Consider the following 12,238-nt stretch of genomic DNA (forward strand, 5'->3'; position numbering starts at 1 on the left):
CGACGCTAATTTAGTCCATGTAACCCTGTCGATTTTTCTCGATTTTGGACTGAGAAAAAATACGAGATTTCAGTCGCATCCTACGTAGTTAGAAGCGTTGAATCGATTCCGCACGGTCCCGACTCTCGGCAAGGCTTCCTGTGCCGAGAAACAGTCAAAAACTGGTGGAAAACGCGCTTTTCTGACCACTTTTTGACACTTTCTCTGGGGCGTTTTCAGCGGATAGCTCGAAGCGGGGGACTCGCGGAGCTTTTCCGCCTTAAAAATCGCACTCAGCGGGTCATTTTCAAGCGAGCTCACTTGGTTTCAGCCCGATCGGCAAATTTTCAATTTCGACGCTAATTTAGTCCATGTAACCCCTGTCGATTTTTCTCGATTTTGGACTGAGAAAAAATACGAGATTTCAGTCGCATCCTACGTAGTTAGAAGCGTTGAATCGATTCCGCACGGTCCCGACTCTCGGCAAGGCTTCCTGTGCCGAGAAACAGTCAAAAACTGGTGGAAAACGCGCTTTTCTGACCACTTTTTGACACTTTCTCTGGGGCGTTTTCAGCGGATAGCTCGAAGCGGGGGACTCGCGGAGCTTTTCCGCCTTAAAAATCGCACTCAGCGGGTCATTTTCAAGCGAGCTTACTTGGTTTCAGCCCGATCGGCGAATTTTCAATTTCTACGCTAAAAATTTAGTCCATGTAACCCCTGTCGATTTTTCCTGATTTTGGACTGAGAAAAAAATTTCGAGATTTCAGTCGCATCCTACGTAGTTGGAAGCGGAGAATCGATTCCGCACGGTCCCGGCGCTCGGCAAGGATTCCTGTGCCGAGAAACAGTCAAAAACTGGTCAAAACGAGCTTTTCTGCTCACTTTTTAACCCTCTTTCTGGGCGTTTTCAGCGGATAGCTCGAAGCGAGGGACTCGCGGAGCTTTTCCGACTGGAAAATCGCACTCAGCGGGTCATTTCCAAGCGAGCTTACTTGGTTTCGGCTCGATCGGTGAACTTTCGATTTTGACGCCAAAAATTTAGTCCATGTGGAATTACCCCTGTGGATTTTTCTCGATTTTGGACGAGAAAATCTTTTCGAGATTAGTGTCGAATCCTCCGTAGTTAGAAGCGTTGAATCGATTCCGCACGGTCCCGACTCTCGGCAAGGCTTCCTGTGCCGAGAAACAGTCAAAAACTGGTGGAAAACGCGCTTTTCTGACCACTTTTTACTCTTTCTCTGGGACGTTTTCAGCGGATAGCTCGAAGCGAGGGACTCGCGGAGCATTTCCGACTGGAAAATCGCACTCAGCGGGTCATTGTCAAGCGAGCTTACTTGGTTTCAGCCGGATCGGTAAACTTTCGATTTTGACCCTAATAATACACTCCATGTAACCCCTGTCGATTTTTCTCGATTTTGGACTAAGAAAAAAATTTCGAGATTTCAGTCGCATCCTACGTAGTTGGAAGCGAAGAATCGATTCCGCACGGTCCTGGCGTTCGGCAAGGCTTTTTGTGCCGAGAAACAGTCAAAAACTGGTCAAAAACGAGCTTTTCTGACCACTTTTTGACTCTTTCTCTGGTGCGTTTTTAGCAGATAGCTCGAAGCGAGGGACTCGCGGAGCTTTTCCAACTGGAAAATCGCACTCAGCGGGTCATTTTCAAGCGAGCTTACTTGGTTTCAGCCCGATCGGCGAATTTTCAATTTCGCCGCTAAAAATTTAGTCCATGTAACCCCTGTCGATTTTTCTCGATTTTGGATTGAGAAAAAAATTTCGAGATTTCAGTCGCATCCTACGTAAATGGAAGCGGAGAATCGATTCCGCACGGTCCCAGCGCTCGGCAAGGATTCCTGTGCCGAGAAACAGTCAAAAACTGGTCAAAAACGAGCTTTTCTGACCACTTTTTGACACTTTCTCTGGGGCGTTTTCAGCGGATAGCTCGAAGCGAGGGAACCGCGGAGCTTTTCCGCCTTAAAAATCGCACTCAGCGGGTCATTTTCAAGCGAGCTTACTTGGTTTCAGCCCGATCGGCAAATTTTCAATTTCGACGCTAAAAATTTAGTCCATGGTTTAACCCCTGTCGATTTTTCTCGATTTTGGACAGAGAAAAAAATTTCGAGATTTCAGTCGCATCAAACGTAGTTGGAGGCGTAGAATCGATTCCATACGGTCTCGACTCTCGGCATGGCTTCCTGTGCCGAGAAACAGTCAAAAACTGGTCAAAAACGAGCTTTTCTGACCACTTTTGACTCTTTCTCTGGGGCGTTTTCAGCGAATAGCTCGAAGCGAGCGACTCGCGGAGCTTTTCCGACTGGAAAATCGCACTCAGCGGGTCATTTTCAAGCGAGCTTATTAGGTTTCAGCCGGATCGGTAAACTTTCGATTTTGACCCTAATAATACACTCCATGTAACCCAGGTCGATTTTCCTCGATTTTGGACTGAGAGAAAAAAATCGAGATTTCAGTCGCATCCTACGTATTTAGAGGCGTAAAGTCGATTCCGCACGGTCTTGACTCTCGGCGATACTTTCTGGGCCGAGGAACAGCCAAAAACTGGTCAAACACGAGCTTATCAGAACAATTTTTGACTCTTTCTCTGGAGCGTATTCAGAGGATAGCTCGAAGTGAGGAACTCGCGGAGCTTATCCGACTAGAAAATGGCACTCAGCGGGTCATTTTCAAGCGGCCTAACATGCTTTCGGCTCGATCGGTGAACTTTCGATTTTGACGCCAAAAATTTAGTCCATGTGGAATTACCCCTGTGGATTTTTCTCGATTTTGGACGAGAAAATCTTTTTCGAGATTAGTGTCGAATCCTCCGTAGTTAGAAGCGTTGAATCGATTCCGCACGGTCCCGACTCTCGGCAAGGCTTCCTGTGCCGAGAAACAGTCAAAAACTGGTGGAAAACGCGCTTTTCTGACCACTTTTTACTCTTTCTCTGGGACGTTTTCAGCGGATAGCTCGAAGCGAGGGACTCGCGGAGCATTTCCGACTGGAAAATCGCACTCAGCGGGTCATTGTCAAGCGAGCTTACTTGGTTTCAGCCGGATCGGTAAACTTTCGATTTTGACCCTATTAATACACTCCATGTAACCCCTGTCGATTTTTCTCGATTTTGGACTAAGAAAAAAATTTCGAGATTTCAGTCGCATCCTACGTAGTTGGAAGCGAAGAATCGATTCCGCACGGTCCCGGCGCTCGGCAAGGATTCCTGTGCCGAGAAACAGTCAAAAACTGGTCAAAAACGAGCTTTTCTGACCACTTTTTGACTCTTTCTCTGGGGCGTATTCAGCGGATAGCTCGAAGCGAGGGACTCGCGGAGCTTTTCCGACTGGAAAATCGCACTCAGCGGGTCATTTCCAAGCGAGCTCACTTGGTTTCAGCCCGATCGGCAAATTTTCAATTTCGACGCTAATTTAGTCCATGTAACCCCTGTCGATTTTTCTCGATTTTGGACTGAGAAAAAATACGAGATTTCAGTCGCATCCTACGTAGTTAGAAGCGTTGAATCGATTCCGCACGGTCCCGACTCTCGGCAAGGCTTCCTGTGCCGAGAAACAGTCAAAAACTGGTGGAAAACGCGCTTTTCTGACCACTTTTTGACACTTTCTCTGGGGCGTTTTCAGCGGATAGCTCGAAGCGGGGGACTCGCGGAGCTTTTCCGCCTTAAAAATCGCACTCAGCGGGTCATTTTCAAGCGAGCTCACTTGGTTTCAGCCCGATCGGCAAATTTTCAATTTCGACGCTAATTTAGTCCATGTAACCCCTGTCGATTTTTCTCGATTTTGGACTGAGAAAAAATACGAGATTTCAGTCGCATCCTACGTAGTTAGAAGCGTTGAATCGATTCCGCACGGTCCCGACTCTCGGCAAGGCTTCCTGTGCCGAGAAACAGTCAAAAACTGGTGGAAAACGCGCTTTTCTGACCACTTTTTGACACTTTCTCTGGGCGTTTTCAGCGGATAGCTCGAAGCGGGGGACTCGCGGAGCTTTTCCGCCTTAAAAATCGCACTCAGCGGGTCATTTTCAAGCGAGCTTACTTGGTTTCAGCCCGATCGGCGAATTTTCAATTTCGACGCTAAAAATTTAGTCCATGTAACCCCTGTCGATTTTTCCTGATTTTGGACTGAGAAAAAAATTTCGAGATTTCAGTCGCATCCTACGTAGTTGGAAGCGGAGAATCGATTCCGCACGGTCCCGGCGCTCGGCAAGGATTCCTGTGCCGAGAAACAGTCAAAAACTGGTCAAAACGAGCTTTTCTGCTCACTTTTTAACCCTCTTTCTGGGGCGTTTTCAGCGGATAGCTCGAAGCGAGGGACTCGCGGAGCTTTTCCGACTGGAAAATCGCACTCAGCGGGTCATTTCCAAGCGAGCTTACTTGGTTTCGGCTCGATCGGTGAACTTTCGATTTTGACGCCAAAAATTTAGTCCATGTGGAATTACCCCTGTGGATTTTTCTCGATTTTGGACGAGAAAATCTTTTTCGAGATTAGTGTCGAATCCTCCGTAGTTAGAAGCGTTGAATCGATTCCGCACGGTCCCGACTCTCGGCAAGGCTTCCTGTGCCGAGAAACAGTCAAAAACTGGTGGAAAACGCGCTTTTCTGACCACTTTTTACTCTTTCTCTGGGACGTTTTCAGCGGATAGCTCGAAGCGAGGGACTCGCGGAGCATTTCCGACTGGAAAATCGCACTCAGCGGGTCATTGTCAAGCGAGCTTACTTGGTTTCAGCCGGATCGGTAAACTTTCGATTTTGACCCTAATAATACACTCCATGTAACCCCTGTCGATTTTTCTCGATTTTGGACTAAGAAAAAAATTTCGAGATTTCAGTCGCATCCTACGTAGTTGGAAGCGAAGAATCGATTCCGCACGGTCCTGGCGTTCGGCAAGGCTTTTTGTGCCGAGAAACAGTCAAAAACTGGTCAAAAACGAGCTTTTCTGACCACTTTTTGACTCTTTCTCTGGTGCGTTTTTTAGCAGATAGCTCGAAGCGAGGGACTCGCGGAGCTTTTCCAACTGGAAAATCGCACTCAGCGGGTCATTTTCAAGCGAGCTTACTTGGTTTCAGCCCGATCGGCGAATTTTCAATTTCGACGATAAAAATTTAGTCTATGCAACCCCTGTGGATTTTTCCGGATTTTGGATTGAGAAAAAAATTTCGAGAATTCAGCCGCATGCTACGTAGTTGGTGGCGTAGAATCGAATCCGCACGGTCTCGACTCTCGGCGACGCTTCTTGTTCCGAGAAACAGTCAAAAACAAGCTTTTCAGACCAATTTTTGACTCTTTCTCTGGAGCGTTTCCAGCGAATACTCGAAGCGAGGGACTCGCCGAGCTTTTCTGACAAGAAAATCGCACGCAGGGGGTCATTTCCAGGCGGCCAAGCTTGCTTTCGGCTCGATCGGCGAACTTTCGGGACCGTGCGGAATCGATTCTACGCCTCCAACTACGTAGGATGCGACTGAAATCTCGAAATTTTTTTCTCAGTCCCAAATCGAGAAAAATCGACAGGGACTAAATTCTTACCGTCAAAATCCAAAGTTCGCCGATCGGGCCGAAACCAAGTAAGCTCGATTGGAATTGACACTGTACCGATTTCTGTATCGAATGTGAGGTTTTTTCCAAACACTATTCTGCTTTCATTTTTCTTAATTTTGCCGATATTTGGGTTTAGAATGATTCTTTAGACTCATGCGCGGGGGCTATCGTCCTTTTTTTTCTTAAAATTCAAAATCTGCCGAGATTTTTTATCTAAAAGATAAAAAAAAACGACAAAAATGTATCCAAAAATGGTTTGCAGGGGGCGAGTCTATGGTACGTGCACACGTAAAATTGCGAAAAATCAAAATCTTGACTGATCCGTTTTTCGAAATACGCGATTTGAGATTTTCATAGTAAATGCAACTTTTCCACTGATTTTCATCCGATTTTTTATTTATTTGTACATTGAATCGGTGTTGATCGGTTAACGTTTGCATTTTTCGTTCGATTCATGTCGATCATACATACCCTCTCGTTACACGCACACTTCCTTTCATACCCTTTTTTTTTTAACTGAAAAATTCGTCTTCAGCTGCGTCTGCGGCAATTGTTGTTACGAATATGTTGTGCGTGCTGGTTTCAGGTCATTACATAGGTACACGAATCTCTGATGGCGTTTTATGTGCGAGAGCAATTCGCCTTCAGCTGAGTCTGCAGCAATTGTTGTTACGGATATGTTGTGCGTGTTGGTTTCAGGTCATTACATACTCGACTCTCTGAAGGCGTTTTTTGTGCGCAAGTGGCGCACCCTGTTGGAGAACTGGCGAATTGCTCTCGCACACAAAACGCCTTCAAAGAGTCGAGTATGTGACTACGTGAAACCAGCACGCACCGCATACTCGTAACAACAATTGCCGCAGACGCAGCAGAAGGCGAATTTTTCGGTTAGAAAAAAGAGTATGAAAGGAAGTGTGCGTGTAAAGAGAGGGCATGTATTCGATCGACTTGATTCGAACAAAAAATAAAAACGTGAACCGATCAACACCGATTCAATGTACAAATAAATAAAAAGTGGATCAAGATCAGTAGAAAGGTTGCATTTACTATGAAAATTTCAAAGCGCGTATTTCGAAAATAGCACTAGCCAAAGATTTTAAGTGTGCACGTACCGTGGACTCACCCCGAGCAAACCATTTTTGGGTACATTTTTGTCGCATTTTTTTTTTTTTTTTTGCTTCAAAACCACTGTGCCGGGACTCATGCGGAATTTGAGATACACCCTTACGTCATAAGAGCAACGAATTGGACCAAGTTCAGCAGGAACTTACCAGTTACCATGCCGCATTTTGAAAAGAGAAGAGTTTGAAGTAGTTTAATACAATTAGTCTTGCACCGTGTCCTGGCTAAAATTCAAAGTCGAGATACATTTTTAAGCCTGAAAGCACGTTAAACTTCACATTTAACATTACCTAAGATTTGTGAATAAATGAAACTTCAAACCTGAAACCTGGTTCAAACTGAAAGCGACTAGATGTATCTCTATTAAACGTGGCCGATTTTATGCGTAACGGCAAAACATGGGCTGCCAATAAGTAACCTCTCTGTGTAACAACGAAAATTGGATGGTAAATGTTTTTTTTTTTTTTTTTTTTTTTTTTTTTTTTTTCGATTTCATGGATTAAAAGTATGGAAAAGCGACGCACACAAAGTGAAAATTCGTCCAACTCTCATAGTTATCGCAGGTTGACATAAAAATCGATCTGCGTAGTAAATGAACCCATAAAGACGGTGAAACTACGAGGCCACGTATCTCAATTTGCAACGATGCAGACATATTGTCATACATTATTTTATCATGAAAACCATTCAACGTCAATTTTTTAAAACTCCGGGATTTCTCGTCTGCGTGAAGAAAACTGTGTGGAAAATCCAAGGAATGAAATTGCTTTGCTCTCCGCCAAAAAGTAAAATGGGAGCGGAGATTTTTGAATACGGCGAACGATGTACTTGGCTTAGGAGTTCATCGTCAAAATGTTCCTCCCCAGCCCCAAATCCAGGGCCGGATTTAGGGGGTGGTCACATGGGCCGCGGCCCATGGCGGCAATCTTAGGGGGCGGCAAATTTTGCAAATTTTCAAATTTAGGTATAAAAAAAAAACGGGAAAATTTACCAAATTGTAAGCACCCTTAAGTAAAAATCACAGAAATTACTTCAAACTAATTTTAAGGGGGGTTTCGGACCCCCAAATACGTCAATTCAAAGGTCATTCAATTTTCTGGGAAAATAAGCCAATTTCCCCCAGATTTGCCTCCGTATTATCTCAGTAAGGTCAAAATCAGTTCAACATTACGTTGGCAAGTCCCCAAATTTCGGGAAAAGTTAAAAAAAAAATTTAAACGGTCAAATTTGATCACCTTAATTTTTTTTTTTTTTTAACTTTTCCCGAAATTTGGGGACTTGCCAACGTAATGTTGAACTGATTTTGACCTTACTGAGATAATACGGAGGCAAATCTGGGGGAAATTGGCTTATTTTCCCGGAAAATTGAATGACCTTTGAATTGACGTATTTGGGGGTCCGAAACCCCCCTTAAAATTAGTTTGAAGTAATTTCTGTGATTTTTACTTAAAAGTGCTTACAATTTGGTAAATTTTCCCGTTTTATTTTTTTCAATACGATAATTTGAACCGGAGTTATGATTTTTTGAAAAAAGGTCAAATTTGACCTTTGACCGATCATAACTCGGTCAAAAATTAAGATATTGATTTGCGGTTTGCGCCAAAATTCTTGGTTTTTTATGTTCTTTCGAATGAGGTATCACAAGATAGGGGTTGCTATTTGAAAAAAAAAGTTGGGGTCCGCAGCCCCTCCCCACGGAATGGGGGGGGGGGCGAAAATTTTGGGGGGCTCCAAAAGTAGCTAACATTGATCGATGAACATCCCCAAAGTTTCGTTTCAAAATATTGATTAGGTAAAATTTTAGAGGGGGTGGAAGGGACTTTTGGGACACCCTGTATTTATTCTTTCATAATTTTTTCGTTCATTTCTTATAACTGGAAGGCCTGGACCACACAGAGGTAGGTTTCATTCTGCAGGTATTCTGCTTTCATTTCTCTTAATTTTGCCGATTTTTGGGTTTAGAATGATTATTTAGACTCATGCGCAGGGGCTTTCGTCCTTTTTTTTGCTGAAATTTCAAAATCTGCCGAGATTTTTTACCTAAAAAATAAAAAAAAAACGACAAAATTGTATCCAAAAATGGTTTGTTAGGGGTGAGTCCATGGTACGTGCACACTTAAAATCGCGAAAAATCAAAATCTTGGCTAGTGCTATTTTCGAAATACGCGCTTTGAAATTTTCATAGTAAATGCAACCTTTCTACTGATCTTGATCCACTTTTTATTTATTTGTACATTGAATCGGTGTTGATCGGTTCACGTTTTTATTTTTTGTTCGAATCAAGTCGATCGAATACATGCCCTCTCTTTACACGCACACTTCCTTTCATACTCTTTTTTCTAACCGAAAAATTCGCCTTCTGCTGCGTCTGCGGCAATTGTTGTTACGAGTATGCGGTGCGTGCTGGTTTCACGTAGTCACATACTCGACTCTTTGAAGGCGTTTTGTGTGCGAGAGCAATTCGCCAGTTCTCCAACAGGGTGCGCCACTTGCGCACAAAAAACGCCTTCAGAGAGTCGAGTATGTAATGACCTGAAACCAACACGCACAACATATCCGTAACAACAATTGCTGCAGACGCAGCTGAAGGCGAATTGCTCTCGCACATAAAACGCCATCAGAGATTCGTGTACCTATGTAATGACCTGAAACCAGCACGCACAACATATTCGTAACAACAATTGCCGCAGACGCAGCTGAAGACGAATTTTTCAGTTAAAAAAAAAGGGTATGAAAGGAAGTGTGCGTGTAACGAGAGGGTATGTATGATCGACATGAATCGAACGAAAAATGCAAACGTTAACCGATCAACACCGATTCAATGTACAAATAAATAAAAAATCAGATCAAAATCAGTGGAAAAGTTGCATTTACTATGAAAATCTCAAATCGCGTATTTCGAAAAAAGGATCAGTCAAGATTTTGATTTTTCGCAATTTTACGTGTACAGCTAGACTCGCCCCCTGCAAACCATTTTTGGATACATTTTTGTCGCTTTTTTTTTTTCATCTTTTACATTAAAAATCTCGGCAGATTTTGAATTTTCAGCAAAAAAAAGGACGATAACCCCTGCGCTTGGGTCTAAAGAATCATTCTAAACCCAAAAATCGGCAAAATTAAGAGAAATGAAAGCAGAATAGTGTTTGGAAAAAAACCTCACATTCGATACAGAAATCTGTCAAGGGTCAATTCCAAGCGACCTTACTTGGTTTCGACCCTATCGGCGAAATTTCCATTTTGACCCGAAAAATTCAGTCCATGCAACCCCTGTCGATTTTTCTCGATTTGGTACTGAGAAAAAAATTTCAAGATTTCAGTCGTATCCTATGTAGTTGGAGGCGTAGAATCGATTCTGCATAGTGATGGCACTCTGCAAGGCTCCTTGAGCCGAGAAACAGTCAGAAACGAGCTTTCCTGACCACTTTTTGACTACTTCTCTGGAGCGTTTTCAGCGGATATCTCGATGCGAGGGACTCGCGGAGCTTTTCCGACTGAAAAATCGCACTCAGCGGGTCATTTTCAAGCGAGCTTACTTGGTTTCAGCCCGATCGGCGAATCTTCAATTTCGACGCTAAAAATTTAGTCCATCCGGATTTTTCTCGATTTTGGACTCAGAAAAAAATTTCGAGATTTCAGCCGCACCCTACGTAGTTGGAGGCGTGGAATCGATTCCGTACGGTCTCGACTCTCGGCGAGGCTTCCTGTAACGAGAAACATTCAAAAACTGGTCAAAAACGAGCTTTTCTGACCACTTTTTGACTATTTCTCTGGAGCGTTTTCAGCGGATATCCCGATGCGAGGGACTCGCGGAGCTTTTCCGAGTGGAAAATCGCACTCAGCGGGTCATTTTCAAGCGAGCTTACTTGGTTTCAGCCCGATCGGCGAATTTTCAATTTCGACGCAAAAAATTTAGTCCATCCGGATTTTTCTCGATTTTGGACTGAGAAAAAAATTTCGAGATTTCAGTCAACTCAGAGTCAGAGTATCCAACTTGCACTTAAATAAACGAAAACAAAAGAAAGTCACTATTTTTACATTGTGCTCAACATGAAAAGGAATGGGTTCTTTTCATTATCTTTCATGAATTTCTGAAATTTCATGAAATATTTTATGTGAAATCACAAGATTTTATTTTTCATGAAATTTCGCCATCTACTCCACGAGTCCAGTGGTTCTCAGAATCAGCGAATAAGACATGCATATGAATAATCAAAAATGGTCAAAAACACCAGTTTCTAAGCTTAGGAATCTGCGGGAAGCCTCGGAACTATGCAGAATGGGTGAGTTGTGCTGGACACAGAATCTTGTTTCAATTCTTAGTTTTTGTAGATTAGCTAAAAATAATAAGGTCAGTCCAAATCCCAACTTTCTACACTCAGTATCAACCGAGGTACCGCACTTGAAAAAATTCAGTTATGGACTTCAGCCACCGTGGCATTGATACCCATGGTTCCTTCCACCTTGCTTTCATTAGTCGGGAAAACACACATTTGCACTGGTTACCCAACAAGAAACTTGGATGGTAGCAAAGTGGAGGAAACCAAGGGTGTCACTACCTTGGTGGATGACGTCATGGACCGAATTTTTCAAAGCGCAATATTTCGGTTAATATTGAACGTAGGAAGTTGCGATTTGGACAGATCTTATAATTTGAGGGGCTTTGAGGACAAGGCGCATGGGCGCAGCTCTTGCTATTTTGTGAAATGCGTGTTAGAAGTTTCAAAATTACATGGATCCTCATGGTGGAAAGAAAGTTCAAACTGACTTTTTGATGCTTGAAAATTCGAATTTGGGAGCGAATTTTTCACAGAATATGCATCAAGACTAGTTTTACTTGAAATCATTAACATCTCAATTTGTTCAAAAACTGCATTTATGCACCTTGTCCTCCGAGCCCTTGGTTTGTAGCAAATCCACAAGAATCAAGCGTCAAAATAAGACTGGGGGGTGCAACAGTAATCACATGAGCCCAGAGAAGCTGGATAAGTGGTCCATTTTGCTCTACAGTCAATGGTTTAAGAGATATTTGCATTTTTCTGGTTGAAGAAATCGGTACATTTTCATCATTATGAAAAATCGACCAGCACCAAAATTTTAAAAATTAAAATTGACCCTAAGTGAGAGCCCCCGACCCCATGGATTTGTGAAGAAATGAAAAGTGGTTCCAGGGGACAGGGGAGAGATTGGTCCCTGAACTTTAGAATAGGAAATTCCTGGTTTTAAGATTCCCCGATTTTCCTTGAAATAATTTCATTCCCTGATGAATCCTGGTTTCTTCTGGTAGACTCCAAAAATTTATACAGGATAAATAATCTGCGAACAGGGAAGAAAAATCAAGGAGGTTTTCGAGAAAATAAGTTGACTAGCTTTCCAAAGAAAAAATATGTACCACAATAAGTCTGCGACTCAGTAAATGGAGGTACGTGGTTTCCCACTTAAGCCATAGATATGTTGAACTACATACAGAAATTAATTTTTTTTTTTGTTACAAAAATCCGGAACATCTCTCCTTATCATGGAAAATATTTACGTTTTCCCTTTCACCTCACAAGAATTACACTTTTAACACTGTATCCATACCATTCTGTGTGGGTGA

Source organism: Bemisia tabaci, chromosome 9, assembly GCF_918797505.1.
Source record: "Bemisia tabaci chromosome 9, PGI_BMITA_v3".
NCBI lineage: Eukaryota > Metazoa > Arthropoda > Insecta > Hemiptera > Aleyrodidae > Bemisia > Bemisia tabaci.